Raw genomic sequence first — 15,131 nt, forward strand, 5'->3', positions numbered from 1 at the left:
GACGTCACGGCAGAATTTGAAATTCGCGGTAGCGCTAATGGTTTGACAGGTGATCCCTCTACTCCCGCCCTCTACCGGGTACCGGGAACCATTCCAACAATAAATCAGAAGTTTCATGCCTACCTGTCCATATGAGGGGAGGAGGGCGGGCTTCGTTATGTAACCACCGGGTAAGTATAAGTCGTTATGTAACCACCGGGTAAGTATAAGTGAAACTTTATATTATTATAAAAATGTCATTTTCACTTATATAACTTACCCGGTGGTTACATATAGCTGATTGACACATTTAGGTGGTGGGACAATGGCAGCTAAAATAACTGTTGGAATTATCGGAAGATATAGGTTCCTTACCTTTAAAGACCGCTGACTCAGTGGTTACTGCCTCTGTAGTCTGCTGGCCTTTATTGTACCGACAGGATATATGGATCCGTGCGTCGGACACAATAATAAGTACTTGCCGTTGAGGACGTGACCGTAACGGACCAGACTATAATGCCCCTGCTCAGGGCGCAGTACAAATCACCACAAAATACAATGAAAAACGAGGGATCACCACAACCGTTTAAGAAATACACCAGACATTAAAAGACTGAAAGATACTCAAAAAACTTCCTGTATCTTCAGACACCTTAAAAATACAAAAAAACATAATCAAGGAGAAAAGTTAGTGAGGATGGGATAATCCATTCCTTCTCCCCTCCCACACCCAATACCGTGTCAGTCACAATGAATGGCCCCAATGTACTGCAATTTTCATATGTGGTTTGCAAATCTGTCAGATAATGAGATGCGAAGACAGAATTGCTTCTCCAATATGTAGATTTAATAATGTCTTTCAAAGACAGATTAGTCTAAAGGCCAGAGGACGTAGACACTGCTCTAATTTCATGAGCTTTAACTTTAAACACTTTGATATCTGAGTCTGACATTGTCCGTGTGCCTCAGAAAATCAAATTCCTTAAAAAGAAGGAGCGCGCATTTTTAGAAAAGAGGACGAGAAGATCTTTCACTGAACACCACAGGTTATCACTCTTACCTCTTATAACCTTTGGTCCTTTGCACATAATGTCTAAGTGCTCTCACTGGACAGAGAAGACATTCAGGCTCATTAGGCCCCACTAACTCCGAAATGTTCTTTATAGAGAAAGAACGAGGCCAAGGACGTGAGGGATTTTCATTCTTAGCCAAAAACCCCAGCATTGATGAGCAAATGGCATTGCCCTTAGCGAATCCAACTCTCTTATCAATAGCATGCAGCTCACTGATTCTTCTAGCTGATGCTAAAGCACAAAGAAAAGGGTCTTCCTGGTCAGATCTCTAAAAGAACTAGAGGAGATCGGTTCGAATCTATCTGACATCAGCCATTTAAGAACTACATCCAGGTTCCAAGCTACTGTTCTTGACTCCTTTGTCTTGGTCGTATCAAAGGAACGAATCAGGTCTGAGAGGTCTTGATTATTAGAAATGTCTAATCCTCGATGTCTGAACACAGAAGACAACATAGCTCTATAACCCCTAATCGTCTGGGTAGAAAGCTTCTTCTCACGAAGAAAAAGAAGGAAGTTAGCTAACTGAGCTATAGAGGTCTTAGAAGACGAAATTCCTTCTTCTTTGCACCAAGCTGAATTGGACCCACTTAGCTTGGTACACTCGATCAGAGGATTCTCTTCTGGGTCTAGCAATAGCCCTTGAAGCTCTCTTTGAAAATCCTCTCTTTCTGAGGAGATGCTCGACAGTCTGAAGGCGACTAGTCGAAGAGCGGACAAGTTGTGATGAAACCTCAGAAAGTGGGGCTGTCTGAGTAGATCCTTCCTTAACGGTAACTCTCTCGGAAAGTCCGTCAACAGCAGTAGTAGATCCGGAAACCATTCCCTGGCCGGCCAAAAGGGGGCTATCAGAGTCATCCTGACGTTCTGATGACCTCTGAACTTTGCCAGAACTAATCTTAGCATTTTGAAAGGTGGAAAGGCATACAGATCCAGATTTGACCAGTCCAGAAGCATGGCATCCACTGTAAACGCCTCCTCGTCTGGAACTGGGGAGCAATACAGTGGTAGACGAGCCGTCTTGTTTGTGGCGAAGAGATCCAACTGAGGAGGGATCCCCAAATAAATCCCCCAAAGCTTCTTGCATATTTGAGGATGTAACGTCCACTCTGTGGAGAGGACTTGTCCTCTCCTGCTGAGAATGTCTGCCTTTACATTCTTCGAGCCTTGAATAAATCTTGTGCTCAAGACAACCTTGTTCTCTTCGCCCAAATGAGTAGGTCTCTCGCCGCCTCGCACAGAGAGAACGAGTGTGTCCCCCCCTGTTTTTTGATGTAAGAGAGAGCCGTGGTGTTGTCTGCTTGAACCAGCACTACTTTCCCTCTTACCTCTGTCTTGAAGTGCATTAGAGCCAAATGAATCGCCTTCAACTCTTTTAGATTTATGTGCCAGCTTCTCTGATGAATCTGCCAAAGTCCCGACACTTCCTTTCTCCCCAGAGTAGCTCCCCACCCTTTGTCCGATGCGTCTGACAAAAGCGTAAGGTTGGGGCTCAAACTGGCTTAGAGACAAGCCTTCCTCTAGCCTTCCTTCTGATTTCCACCAAAGTAGGTCCTGTTTGATTCCTTCCGAGATGGGGAACACGAAGGAGTCTGGGAACTTCTTCCTTTGCCACTTCTGCTTCAAGTAAAATTGAAGTGGTCTCATGTTGAGCCTGCCCAGACTTACAAATTGCTCTATTGAAGCCAAGGTTCCTAAAAGGCTCATCCACTGATTCGCCGAGCAAGTTTGTCTGACGAGAAAATTCGTCTATTTTGTTCAGGCAAGAGTCGATCCTTTGGCGAGACGGAAAAGCCTGAAAAAGAAACTGAATTCAGTCTCTCCTAATAAAAAAAACTATCTCCTGAGAAGGAGTGAGACATGACTTTTCTTTGTTTACTAACAAACCTAGGCTTTCCGTCATTCTTAAAGTCTTTTGTAGGTCCTCCACACACTTCTGTCTGGACCTTGCCCTGAGAAGCCAATCGTCTAGATACATGGATATTCGTATCCCGTCTAGATGAAGTCCACTTTGCTACTGACGACAGAACTCTGGGTGAACACTTGTGGAGCTGTCGACAGGCCGAAGCAGAGGGCCCTGAACTGATAAATGCGGCCCTGGAACACGAATCTCAGGAATCTTCTCGATTCCGAATGAATCGGAATATGAAAATAAGCGTCCCGAAGGTCTATGGAAACCATCCAATCTCCAGGATGAAGAGCTGCTAATACCGATTGGGTCGTTTCCATAGAAACTTCGTCTTCAGGACAAAGACGTTCAGGGCACTGACGTCCAACACCGGTCTCCAACCCCCGTGGCCTTCTTTACCAGGAAAAGGCGATTGTAAAAATCCTGGTTCCTGCGGAGAGTCCACTAACTCTATGGCCCTCTTTGCCAGTAAGGCGAGAACTTCTTGATGGAGGGCAGCAAATTTTTCGGAGTTCTCCGAGTAGGCTGACAAATTCACAGGAAATTCTGTGAGAGGGGGGTGCTTGATGAACGGAATGGTGTATCCTTCCTTCAGGACCTGGACCGTCCAAGGATCCGCTCCGAGATGAAACCAGGTCTGCCAGAAAAAGGTGTAATCTGGCTCCTACTGCTGTGTGGAGGACTACGGGCCTACTTTTTGATGGAAGAGGGAGTGGTTTTAGAAGAGGCTCTACCTCTCCCACGAAACCTGGAGAAGATCGAACGGGAGCTCTCCTCGAAATGGTTTAGGAGCTTCCGTGGAGGGAGCACTCCGAGAAGCAGAAAGAAAGCCGGAGCTATCTTCCTGGGCTTTCTTCACTGACTGTGATAAAAGATCCTGGGTCGCTTTCTGTGTTAAAGATTGAGCGATCTCGCTCACAATCTCTTGCGGAAATAGGTGTTTCTTGTCCAAAGGAGAGAAGAGCAAGGCAGACTTCTGGTTCGATGAAACCCCTTTCGACAAGAAGGAGCACCAAAGCTGTCTCTTCTTCAACACTCCAGAGGCGAAAATGGCAGCGAGCTCCGAAGCTCCATCACAGATGCCTTTATCGATACAATCCAGTACCGAGGCAAAATCCTTCAACTGCTCCTCCGAAAGTCCAAATGACTTGACTTTCCTGGCCAGCGAAGCAATGGCCCAATCCAGGAAGCTAACAACTTCGAAAACACGGAAAACACTCTTGCAAAGATGCTCCAGTTCATTTGTTGAAAAGAAAATCTTAGCAGTATTAAGGGCTGCTCTGCGGGAAGAGTCCACGAGACTAGAAAAGTCTCCCTGAGCGGAGGCAGTCACACCCAGGGAAAAAACTTCTCCAGTGTCATACCAGACACGGCTCCTTGACGAAAGTCTCGAAGGGGGAAGACAAAATGTTATTGTTATAATACAATTAAGTTTGTTCATACTTACCTGGCAGATATATATATAGCTGTATTTTCTGAAGTCCGACAGAATTTAAAAATTCGCGGCACACACGAAAACAAAGTGGGCTGGCCAGGTGGTAGTACCCATTCCCGCCGCTGGGAGGCGGATATCAGGAACTATTCCCATTTTCTATTCATATTTTATCAGTGCCACTGTCTCCTGAGGGGAGGTGGGTGGGCACTTTAATTATATATATCTGCCAGGTAAGTATGAACAAACTTAATTGTATTATAACAATAACATTTTGTTCATGAAACTTACCTGACAGATATATATATAGCTGAATCCCACCTTCGGATGGTGGGAAGAGACAGAATAGGATTTTTGGGAAACTAAATTAAGTAGATGATATACATCTTGGTTCCTGACCTGTTAGCATAGCCGACTTCGTGATTACTGTCACCAAAGTCTGCTTCTGCGTTACTAGAGTTGCCAGCGAGGTAGAGACCTGTAATGCTGGTGCGCTCTAGATGATCTGTCAACGGGGGCGTGACCACAATGTGACTAGACCATATGACCATACTTCTGAGGGCACCGAAGCTAAAACCACCACCTGACCTAACCTATCAAAGTTAGTTCCATAAACTTCTAGGCTAAAGAAAGGAACGCGCCTCAAGCGACCAACCCTTCAAAGTTAAAAGCACACCTATCCCTTTTCTATAGGATAGGATTCGTGTTGCTTCTTGCACCCAATAATATATCTACGGATATGTATGGTCCTAGCGACTTACGGATCTGAAATGTCGTCTTCACATCCCGTCGGGAGTGTGAAGCGAACACAGAGTTGCTTCGCTAAAGCGTGGCACTCAGGATGTTACTGAGTGTCATGCTCTGTTGAAATGCTTCCGAGGCCGCGCCCTCACCTCTTGAGCATTCATATTAAGAAAAAAATCTCAAATCTTTATGCAAACATAATGAATGAGACCTCTTAAAAGAACTCCTTGGCTATAATGCCAGGGTGTTCTTGGACATGAACAGTCTGGTCTTTTTACGGAACACCGCAGATTGTCGGGAGTGTGAAGCGAACCCAGAGTTTGCTTCGCAAAAGTGTGGCACTCAGGATGTTACTGAGTGTCATGCTCTGTTGAAATGCTTCCGAGGCCGCGCCCTCACCTCTTGAGCATTGATATTAAGAAAAAATCTCAAATCTTTATGCAAACATAATGAATGAGACCTCTTAAAAGAACTCCTTGGCTATCATGCCAGGGTGTTCTTGGACATGAACTAGTCTGGTCTTTTTACGGAACACCGCAGATTGTCTGTTGACCTTGACTTTCTATAGTTTTATCAAGATAAAACTTGAGAGACCCTACAGGGCACAGGACTCTCTAATGCCCACTTGCCCAATAATTTGTGCCATACCCTTGGTCTCCAAGCCTTCGGGTCAATGGTTAGACAGGTTTTCGTTCTTATCAAGAACGGAAGGCTTAGCGGACAGACCGCATTATGTCCTTTAAAGCCAAACCTCTGATGATGGCTAAAACCTCACTAACCCTCCTTGCCGTGGCTAGAGCGGTTAGAATATTAGCCTTTCTGGTCACGTGTATTAAGTTCGCAGAAAGGATAGGTTCAAAATGCTTTTGGCATCAGAAACTCAGACTACGTCTAAGTTCCATGCCGGAACCTTTGATCCAGAGAATTTCAAGATTTCCACCAGACCTCAAAGATCGTGAAGCTTTGTTGTTTGACAGAACCGAATCTCTGAGCCTAGAGGCCGTCAACATATTTGCATATTCTACAAACAGTTAGGACTTCTATCTTATCTCATACTTCATACGGAAAGATAGAACCATAACGAAATTCACAGAGGTCGAGGTGGAGAACAGTCATTTCCCTTCACTATCTCCAGAAACGGCCCCTCCGATTGAAAACTGAAAATAGGCAGCACTGCTTTGTTGCTTGGCCAAGAGACTGCCATTAATCTTGAAGCTCTTATCGCTTCTCGATAGTCTGAACGCCTTCAGAGTCAGAGCGTAGAGATATTAGATACTTCACTAAGTGACGATGTTAGATTACACAGATTCTCTCGGGAAGGGTCTTGGACAATTCTCTGAATTACCTGACCTCTGTGAATCCCAACCTCTTAGAGGCCAACATGTGCGACTAAGCTAATCCTCTAGGATCATGAATAAGGGAACAACTTAAGAGGAAGCTCCTTCGTCTTCAATATTACGAAAAACTTAACGAAAGGACGCCCTCAGTCTCTCCTCACTTTCGACATACTTCTAAGTGAGGATTATTCAGACGTCAGTAGTTGTTGCCTTCGATCGAGAAGACCCGCACGGACGTGCACTAGTTTAACGAACCTCTTGAGGATCGTTACGATCCGTGCCCAAGCCCATAACCAATTCTCTCTTCTCGAGCTATGAGAGAGCTGAGAAATTATCCGAGATGATTTGGGCCACTCGATCCAAACTCACCCTTCGAGGAACTGGAGAGCCGACCAATTTGGCTTCCAATTCTTTCAGACAATGTGCCAGAACATCTGTTCTCTGTTCGGATGTCTGGCACCCTCTCGCTATCACCCGAGGTGATCCTCAAGCCGTTGAGAGAAAATTAGAATTACAAGATCTTTGATGTTATTCCAATTTCTTCGTGAGGAAAATTTGTAGAGTCTAGATTGCTGTTTATTCAGGGAAAACCAAGCTTCTCCAGCGAGAAATGGTCCCCAGCAAACACTCATCCATTCCCTCACTCAGCCTGCCCTTCCTTCCCTAAATAAGGCTGCGCTTTGCATAAGCATGAGAGCATTATTATAGTGCTATGCCGCGGTAGATTCGTACAGAATGTTTACCGTGCGGTCAAACCGCACCTAACAAGTATAAGAGATATCTTGTTGAAAATTTTTCTAAGTTAAACCCGGCAGGTATGATCATTCAAGATTACTAGAAATTTCCTCAACCCGAGGCTAAAATCCATGACTGTAGGGCAGAGAGACGGTTTATTCAGCCATTCCCGGAAGGGAGAGAGACGTAACTAACCGCGCATGACACCGAGCTAGCCGGTACTGCGTAGATCACAGTAACAGCAGCCTTGATCATCGTCTCGCACTATGTGCCTGAGTTGCCAGCTACTCCTTTTACGAAGGGATAGGTATGAAATTATCGAGCCAAAGGAAACTCCTCAAGCAGGCATATTTAAACGAAAAAAACAAAATTTCGCTAAATACAGAAGCTGAGTTGATGTTGCAGTTCAATTATAATACTTCTCGTCTAAGTCGCAATCCGTATAATAACTAGGATATGCGCCTACCCCTACTGGACAATTCAACTGCTTAGTAGAATCATGTCGCGAGGTTAATATACGTAGTATATTTATAGTATTCTGAACAACGATCTCCATCCTAAATTCTTTCCTTCAAGAAAATAAAATAAGGATTGGAGATCGACCACCTTCGATCTCTATCAAAAGAGTGAAGGAGAAGTCTTCCTCGAAGGAAAGCTTCAATGGTGAACAGAAATACTATCCTGGCCTGAGTTGCCAGCTACTCCCCTTTACGAAGGAATAGTATGATATTATCGAGCAAAAGGAAACTCTCAAGCAGGCCTATTTAAACGAAACAAGATTCGCTAAATACAGAAGCTGAGTTGTTGTTGTCGTAACAATACCTGAAGAGTTGTTCTTACTCCGAAAACTCTTGGAAGGTTGAAGGGAGTGTCAAATAAATACATTAGAACAACAGTTCTTTCGGCTTCTATCCGCAGAGGTAAATACGATATGCGTATATGACTCGACCCATGCGTTAGCAAAATGACCAAAGATAAACTACGTAAGTATTGTAGTATTTGAACATCGAATTCTCTACTACTTTTCCTCCTGGACGAGGGAAGAGAGAAAGAAGGAAAACGACTGTCCACGTTCTAATGAACGAGACTTTTAAAAGAAACTCCTTGACTCTTTGCCAAGACTCTTTTCCAAGAAAAGGGAGTAACATTCGAATAGAGATCATCAAGAGAGAACCGTGGATCGAAAAAGACCGTTCAATGTTCTTATGATTGGTTACAAAAGACTTCCTGGATAGTCTACAAGTCTTTCTCTTAACCCCGGATGAGCCTCTGAAAATGAATGAGAGCTCTTCCGAAATTTGTTTAAATGAGTTTATCCGCTTAAACGATAAAAACGTTAAAATCTATGTCAATGAGAACTACCCCATTTATGAGGGGTCCCCCACTTAAATGACAATGGGGAAAACGTCCTGACTTGACAAAACTATTAGCACTTTGCTAATAGGGGAAAACCCTTTAACATGACCGAAAGTCACCCAGGAATCCGAGTATATAATCTTCCCGATTCTCAAAGAAATCGATGAAGAGGAAAGAGGGATCGAAGAAAAAATTCGGGTATGTCTCTCCGCTAACTCCGAATCCTTTTAAAAATTTCTGTAAAGAAATGTCCTCAACAGCAAATAAGACGCCTTCACAAGTCTTTTCTCTCGCAAAGCGTCTGCCGAGCTTCCACCGAAGCGTGTCCTGGCGAATGTCCACAAAAGCGTCCTGCTGAGTCCTGCTGGCGCCCTCAAAAGCGTCCTGCTGAGCGTCCTGCCGAGCTCCCTCCCAAAAGCGTCCTGCTTAGCGTCCTGGAAAGCGTCCTGCTGACGTCCTCAAAAACGTCCTGCTTAGCTACGAGCGTGTCTGAGCAGAGAACACCAAGTCTTCTAACGACGTTTCAGAGAGGAACTCGTTGAGCGCCTTGATGCATGCAAGGCCCGCCAAGAGGCGTCCTGGCGAGCGACCTTGCCAACATCTCAATGTTATGACGAACCGCGTTTTGCGTATGACATGAATATTTTTAAGGGACGTCCTCATGCGAGTCTCCATGGAAGAGCCGCACGCTGCTCCTGAAGAGTGTGAACACTAAAGGAAGACGTATGGCTTTTTCGTCTGCAAGGTGCTTGCCGAGCGTCCCTGGAGAATGTCTCTACTTATAGGACGTCGAGCACCTCCAAAATCTTCCTCACCGTCTTAAATTGCCCTTCTTATGCCGACCAGAGACAAAAGTGGTTTGACTGTGCAAAGCAGCTTGCCGGCCGTCAAACTTATCAGCTTGCTTTATCGAAGTAAAGCGAACGTTACATAACGTATACGGAGCGCAATGAGGAGAGGAGACGAATCTGAGTTGCTCCTCCAAAAGTGGAATCAAGAATGTCCTTGATTACCAAATTCTTTTGGAATGCTAGCGAGGTGGAAACAGCTCTAACTTCATGAGCGTTCACTCGCAGGAGGCTCAAATCACTCTTCTGGCAAGATGAATGAACCTCCTTAATAATGTATAAGTGATATATACATGAGCGTCATATACATGAGCGTTCACTCGCAGGAGGCTCAAATCACTTCTGGCAAGATGAATGCGCCTCCTTAATATGTATACATGATGTATACATGAGCGGGTCACTCGCAGGAGCTCAATCACTCTTCTGGCAAGATGAATGAGCCTCCTTAATAATGTATAAATGATATATACATGAGCGTTCTCGCAGGAGGCTCAAATCACTCTTCTGGCAAGATGAATGAGCCTCCTTAAATGTGTCCCTTAGGAAAAGAGCCAGTGCATTCTTCTACAAGGGGAAAATGTGGTCTCTTTACTCTTTCACTTCTCTCTGTGACGAGAGAGAGGACGTAAGCGTCCTCTTCTCTAAAGCTTCTTTAGGGGGCGCGAGTCCTTCCGAGAAACTCCAACCCCTGTGTGGGGAGAGCCTCGGAGGACGAGAAGCAATCCTTCAAGATTCGTGCACGTGCACGATCTTTATAGCAGCCTGGGAAGAGTCAACAGGTTCTGCCGAAGGAGCGCCAGATCGGTGGGGAGCCCCCGTAACCCTCTCGCGGCTTTCGAACATGCCCTCTCCCTGAGTCCTGGAGTCCGACAGAGGTCCAGGCCTAGAGGCACTTATGGGGCCGATCTGACGCCCCCCCCTCCACAACACAAGGGGCACTACACTTCACAACACTGATTGGAGAGCGAGCACTTTGTTAGTCTAAGATTACTTGATGTAATCCTTTAGCAGCAGACACTTATTCTAGGCTCGTAAGCCATACCACAGGGTTAGGCAAAATAAAATCTACAGGAGGTTAGAAGGTTCATTATTTCTAACTTCTGTTACTGTGGAGGAAAACTCCTGATTCTAACACGCTCTAAAATGCGTAAATGAATCCTCCTTCTTCCGTAATCAGTCACACATTACACTAATTACCTTATGCAAAGAAAACATGTAAACGTTCATATATACTAAGCGAGTGTCTACCGAAAGTTACGGTAGCCTCACCTTACCATGCAGACAACAAAGTCTGAAACTAGGCTAACTAGCTTCAGACATCAAATGCAATGAAAAAATTTACGATAGCGTATGCCTAGCCACAAATCCAAGTTAATAATCGAAAGAATAATTAGGATACTTAAGTGGCTAATGAAGTTTCAAAATCCTAGGCGGAGGTCTGTAAACAGTTGTTTACCGACCGGCGACAGAAAAAAATATGAATAGAAAATGGGAATAGTTCCTGATATCCGCCTCCCAGCGGCAGGGAATGGGTACTACCAACCTGGCCGCCCACTGCGTGTGCCGCGAATTTTTAAATTCTGTCGGACTTCAGAAAATACAGCTATATATATATCTGTCAGGTAAGTTTCATGAACAAAAAACATTTTTCCCCTGTTCCCTCTTCTCCAAAAGCCAAGCGTTAACTTTCTTGATAGCTTTCTTAGCCGAAATCGAGAGGACGAGACGCGTGAACGAGGACGAGGAGTCAGGCTTACTGTCCTTTTTCCACTGCGAACTAGGAGAAACTGGAACGGAAGGCGCAAAAGAATCTCCAAAGTTGTCAACGAAGGATCGTAAAAGGATTTGTTTTATACCCCGACAAATGCTTGTCTTTTTTCTGTAAGTCCTTCTCTTTCTTCCTCCAAATCCGAAGCTTCCTTCGACGAAACTGGCGAACATTCCATCGGAAGAGGAATCCTGTTCAGCGAAGTCACCCCTCCCCGACGCGTCCGAGGAGGGTGTGAGAAAGCAGGAGAAGACGTCTGAGCCTGTACTGAGACGTATCCGGGCGGCTGAGCTGGCGGCTGCGTTGGCGGCTGAGCTGGCGGCCGCTGTCTGGCGCCGCTGACTGGCGGCCGCGCTGGCGGCTGAGCTGGCGCTCGAGCGAGAGCCTGACGTGGCGCCATAGACGGAGTCAGGAAAGGAGTCCGACCAGGCGCCTGAGTGGCGTCTGAAGAGGAGTCACATGGAGAGTCTGAGCCTGAAGAGGCGGACTGCAAAGGAGCCTGCGAAGAGGACTGCACAGTAGTCTGCGGAAGATGTAAGGCGGTCGGGAGCGCATTCGGGGACGAAAGAGACTTGCCAAAAAGCTCCAAGATACTGCCTAACTTGGCATTCATCTGTTCAAACACCGAAGGTTGAGGATCCACCGACGTAGAAGGGCGAGGAAGGTGTAGAAGGATGATCCACAAACACGTCTGGAGCCGCAGGAGTTATCGCTTGAGGAGGCTCTGGAGAAGGCTCTGAAGGAGTGTGCGTGTTTGGCTTCTCCATTCTATGAGAGAAGGGCGATAAATCAAAACCGCCGGAGAAAAGCTTCAGGCTCCTCCTCCCAAAAACTACAAGAAGGTTCGGCAGCCGCCACCTTCTTGGGAACCGCAGCAGGCGAAACATCGCGCGACCTTTCAGCGGTCTAGAAGTCTTATTACGCCAACCTCTATAAGAGGAAACATTTTTTTCTGAACTGAGTCACTTGACGAAAAACAACTTCCTCGCAACACCTTTCCAATGGTGAGTCGACAGCATCCTGGGATACGGCTACAGGATTGCTGCTTCGGGAGCAGGTCCCGCTCGCCTCCCTTCGGTTTTCGGCATGCCTCCTCCCAGGTATCTGGGGAGTTTGACAGGGGCCTAGACCTAGTGAGAAACGAACGGGCCGAACACCACCTCCTCCACTACACTTGCACTAAGTAATTTTTGTATCACACTTAACTACCACTTCTTGCACTGTCTCACCCATTTTCTGCATAGTGGTGAGGAAAGAGACAAATTTCGAGTCCATATTGGCTCGTAATACTGACACGGGATCAGGAGATACAGATTCGAGGGCAGGAGCAACCACTACGGGGTTAATAGGAACAGGATTAATAGAATTCAGAGGAATATCCTGGCTACTCACTAACTTAGAAGAAGATCTCTGTGAAGCCTTTCTGATTCTATCTTTTTCTTAACTTTCTCATATACTTTCCCAGTGCCTTCCACTCCTGAGATGTTCGAGACTTACATTCTTCACACGTATTCTCAAAGAACATTCACGTCCCCTACAACTAACACAAGTAGAATGAGGATCAAGTTGAAGCTTAAGAAGTCTAGTCTTACACCCACTACTACACACCCTATACTGAACAGAGCCGGTGTCAGACATCGTGAAGAATTCAAAATAATTCCTAAAAAGGACAACAATATCAAAACCAAAATAACTATAGCGCTAGCAAAAAGATCAGTAAACTCAAGGTACATCACCAAAAGGAGAAACCAACCAAGATGATCAATCCAAATTCCAACCAGCGAAGGAACCGTGTTACCGGTTTCCGACGGCAGGAAACTTCTGATTTTTGTTGTTGGAATGGTTCCCGGTACCCACCCGGTAGAGGGCGGGAGTAGAGGGATCACCTGTCAAACCATTAGCGCTACCGCGAATTTCAAATTCTGCCGTGACGTCAGGAGACGACAGCTATATGTAACCACCGGGTAAGTTATATAAGTGAAACAACATTTTGTTGCCTATATTAGTGAAAGTATGGAACTTGTTATTCCCTGGGTCATGGTTTGAACTGAATTCATTTTTACCTTGTAATCGGTGGTTTTTATTCTTACTGCCATCACAACTGAAACTCCACAGTGCTTATTTGATTGTTATTATACACATTTCGGTCTCAATTCACTCCACATTGCACTTTAAACAAGTTGCTGTTCCTGGTTCCTAAGCGCGCGCGCCACAAACACAGTTACGAACAGCAGACGACGACACTGCAAAGTTTTATTCCCTAAATTGTTTACTTTACTCGTTATTTAGTTCAACTTTACTTTGTTATTTAAAAATGTTAATTTAATTCATGTCTATTATCCCTTTTTTGCAACCAAATTACCCCGAAAAATTACAGATATTTCTAAAGTACAGTGGTCCCCCCGTATTCGCGGGGGATGCGTACCAGACCCCCCCCGTGAATAGTTAGAACCTGCGAATGTTTGGAACCCCTATAAAAATCCTAAAAACAGCCTATTTTGTTAGTTAAAACTCAAGAAATACCACTAAAATTTTCATACTTTGTTTTTTTAAGAGTTTTATCACAAAAAGTGCATTTTATGATGAAATTTATAAAAAAAAAACCAGGAATTTGTGGATATTTCTCATAGAAAAATACTGCGAATGCGCGAATTTTCCGCGAATAATGCGGGGAAACGTTCCCGAGAGAAATCCGCGAATGTGTGAGTCCATGAATCTGGAGAACGTGAATACGGGGGGCCCACTGTAGATACAATCCAATGTTTCTAACCTTGTCATACATCTGGCTGCCAAAAACCATAGAGGAACAGACTACGGATGAGTGGATGATAATGATTTTTTTTTTTTGCTAGCACTTTTCATTGATTTAAGTCTATATTAGCATTTTGATTTTTTTTAATAACTGTAAGCCAGAAATAAATGTAACCTTTAATGTTTGCATGCTAAGAATGGCAAAATCATCGTTGCCACATTAATGGAGCTTCCCACATACGCCGATGCATTATTATAAACTGTTTCCATGAATTCTAGTTGTCATAGTAATGCAATAATAATAAAATTGCTTTAATATTTATCTATATATACTTTCAATACATAAGCTGATTTCACCAATTTCCACGTTTTGTGTAAGTCTTATACCCAGTTTGGAGGGTGAAAACATACCAATTGGCAACAGAGAGAGAGAGAGAGAGAGAGAGAAAGGAAGGTGAAGGAAGGAAGGACAGGGGTGGCAATGTGGGGGGGGGGAGAGGGTAGGTGGAGCTTTTTACGCGTGTTCGTATCCATTTCTAGATAATGGAGTTTTTGTCTCTTGGTACAAGGACAAGTGTCGTTATTCTTTATGATTAGTGATTCACGATACCCTTATAAATTACGGCACTGGGTGTAATGCACTATAGCAAAATCTCGTTCTGATACGAGTGTTCGTTACAGAAATAGGTATTGCCAAAAAACATGCTTGCACTGTCTCTGAAACCCATAGTAGGTATGCTGCTTAGTTCCCAATCAAGTTTTTTGTAATCAAGTATTTTTTACAAGCTAGCTATTGAATAAATTTGTATTTTTCTCAATCAAAACATATGCCCCTCAATACTAACTTTCCTCTTTTAATGACGTTCTGGTCATTGCAAATTCGGCCCCATGATTTCTTATGGTGCGAAAACAGACAGAGGCCCAGGGACCGAAAACGATAGCGTCACACTAGGCGATAATCCGGCAGTAAAACATCTTCATATATCCAAAAAGTAAAGAATAAAGATATAGGTATATGCGCAATACGATTGTAACAATTACATGAATAGCTGATAACAATCTGCATGAATAACTGGTAAACTGTTCTGCAAGAAAGTTGAGTATAGCAATTATTTACAATAGGTAAGAAAGTCAAGATGTCGTGACGTTATAATACAGGACTTAAAAGAACGTTCTAATTAAAAAAAAAAAAATTACTTAAA

General features: G+C 44.4%; 1 protein-coding gene across 1 annotated transcript in view; it reads right to left on the reverse strand.

The window, feature by feature from the left end:
- Positions 1–15,131, reverse strand: part of LOC135200804 (serine/threonine-protein kinase 11-interacting protein-like) — a 249,900-nt gene that overhangs the window by 233,239 nt on the left and 1,530 nt on the right.

This window comes from Macrobrachium nipponense, chromosome 27 (genome assembly GCF_015104395.2).
Source record: "Macrobrachium nipponense isolate FS-2020 chromosome 27, ASM1510439v2, whole genome shotgun sequence".
Classification (NCBI taxonomy): Eukaryota; Metazoa; Arthropoda; class Malacostraca; order Decapoda; family Palaemonidae; genus Macrobrachium; species Macrobrachium nipponense.